This window comes from Panicum virgatum, chromosome 8N, assembly GCF_016808335.1.
Source record: "Panicum virgatum strain AP13 chromosome 8N, P.virgatum_v5, whole genome shotgun sequence".
NCBI classification, from domain to species: Eukaryota; Viridiplantae; Streptophyta; class Magnoliopsida; order Poales; family Poaceae; genus Panicum; species Panicum virgatum.
This window is the reverse complement of record NC_053152.1, coordinates 36,028,246-36,030,970: the sequence shown is the minus strand read 5'-3', so window position 1 is coordinate 36,030,970 and position 2,725 is coordinate 36,028,246.

The window sequence follows — 2,725 nt, the reverse complement described above, 5'->3', positions numbered from 1 at the left end:
ACACTCCTCATGTATAACATTGGATCTATGAAGCCAACATTGTAAATCCCGCTCTTCCGGCATTCTTCCATTTTCATCCTGCACGATTACAAATAAAAGGATGGAATGAGAAATCTAAACGACTTAGTAGAGCTAGAGTATACAATTGACAGAAAACACTTACATGGACCATACACTGACGAGGGATTTGTCTAGGGCGTCTTGATGGAATAGAAACCAAAAATGGTCAAAATCAATCCAAATGTCATCCATTCCCCGATAGAAATGGGTATGTTTAATTCGAGCAGCTAGCATTATATACCCCTCTACACATGCTTTCAAGTACCACTAATGTAACTCATGCATTCTTGTTGGTAGGGTGTCAATCAACTCTGGCCACATCAGAGGTTCCCCCAGTACAAATGGCTTTCTTCCTGCCCCTTGGTGAACCGGGATTTTTTCCTGACCTAGGAGCTGAGCTTTTGTGAGGTTCGTTTCCTTGACAAACTCAGCAGTAGCTTCATCCTCTTTTGAAAGCACTACTAGAGGGGGTACGCTTTGTTTGGGTTGTTCGCCAAGCTGGGGGACTTGGTTGTACCTCCGATTACTCTTCTTCTCCCATGATTTTGTAATCGAGCGGTCGTAGTCCGACATCAGTGGAGGCTTTTGTTGGCACATCATGGATAGATAGAATTTCTTCGCTGTCGGATCCACTGGTTCCTTTGGTGGAGGCTTCTTTGGCTTCAACTGCTTGCGTACGTCTTCTTGCACCCAAGCATCTAATTCCTCTAGAGTCATTTCGTAACCTGACTTCTTTGGCACGGGCTTCTCTTTCTTCTTTTGTTCTTGGGTCTTCTTATATCTTGGAGGTGGCAGTGGCGGCACCCAAGCAGATTTCTTCTTCTTTGCAGGGCGAGGAGATGGCGGAGGCGGACTAACACTAGGCTCCCCGAAAGCGGCCGGTGACGGCGATGGACTAACACTGGGGTCCTGGGCTGCGGGCGGTGACAGTGGATCCACACTGGGCCTCGGAGACCCTTGAGCAGCTGGCGGTGACCTCGGAGACGGGCTAGGATCCCTTCCTGCAATTTTTATGTACTATTTTTTCCAACAGATCCAAGTGTGGAGGGCCTGTCCTAGTTCCTCTTCTCCATCGCCTCCAGGGATCTCGAGGTCGAGGTCTTCCCATCCTTTCTCGACACGGTCAACCATGACTCTAGCATATCCTTCTGGAATCGTCATGCCATGGATTGTCCTGCCTTGAATAGGGACTTCAGCAACCCCGTGAGCGACTACTTTCAGTTTTTTCCTTAGCGGAAATAGAAGCTCACAGGGGGTCCTCACGGCGATGTCGTCCACGGGGTAATGTTCCGCAACCGTTTCCTCTCGATCTGCGGCTGGGTGTTCCATTGAAGCGACACTGCTACGATGCTGCGAGCCGATGGGGCTAGTCTCCAGCTGAGCCGTTGATCTGGCTTCTGGTGGCTGCTGTTGGCTAGATGTAAGTGCACCTTCGATCGAAACAACCCGTTCTTCTAGGGCATGCACCTTCTCTGCTACTTCAGCCTTTCTTCTCTGTCGTCTTCGATACGTCTCTATGTCGCCACTGAAACCATACTTCCATGGAACTACACCCATGCCTCGCACACGTCCTGTGTGTTCCGGTGTGCCAAAAGCGTATGTCAGCTCGTCTTTCTCTTTGTCTGACTTGAAGCTGCCTTCGGACACGGCCTTTAGTGCCACATCGAGCCTGTCGGCCGCTTCCCTTATGGCATCGCTAGTGACGAACGACCCATCTTCCATATTCAATGAGCCTCCATGAGTGTAGAAGTAATGTTTTGCTCGCAACGGCCAGTTGAAAGTCGCCGGTACGATTCCTCTGGCAACGAGACCATCTTCCATCTTCTGCCATTTCGGAATCACCGACGCATATCCTCCTTGCCCAAGATGATGGAAGTGCTTCTTTTTGCTCGCATTCTCCTTGGCTTGGGCTGTCTTCTTCTCGCTATCCTCGGACTACTTGTACTGCACGAATGCCTCCCAATAAGGACGTTGATTATTGAAGTTTTTCTCGAAGTCCGGCGTGAGTCACTTTTTAACATAATCTTTGTTCAAATTTTTCTTGAACGTCTGAAAAGCAATAGCCATCTTCTTCATGACCCAATCCTTAAACAGCTGTTCTTTGTCCTCCGGAAAGGTGAAGTGCCGTTTGACATCTGCCCATAACATTTCTTTCTCGGTCTCGGGAACGACGTCAGCATCGATATCTGTGGCTTTACTTTTCTTTCATAGCTTGAAGCTAATGGGAATGTGGTCCCTGACATAACATCCACATTGATTCACCACCGTCGTCTTCACACCCTTCGGAGACTTTGGTTCACCGTCAGGATGCAATGAAGTGATAATAGTGTGCCCCTCCATGATTTTCTTTGACCCTCGTTTCCGTTTTGGTTTCCTAGTCGATCCGGATGCCTAAAAATATGTATTTAGTATGCATTATACTTACATACAGAATTAATGCGTATGTTTATATATATAAGCACGAATTGTATATACCTCTGCGCTATCATCTTGCATAGTCGTTTGTTCTGTCTGGTTATCATCGCCATCGCCAGTATCATTAAGGTATTGGTTGCCATCGTCCTCGGCAGCATCCTCTTCGTTGTGGTGCGTGCCCGTACAATTATGTCCGCAAGAAAGGCCTCGTCGTCATCACGGTGAAAGGGTTCCATTTTGTTTCCTATGT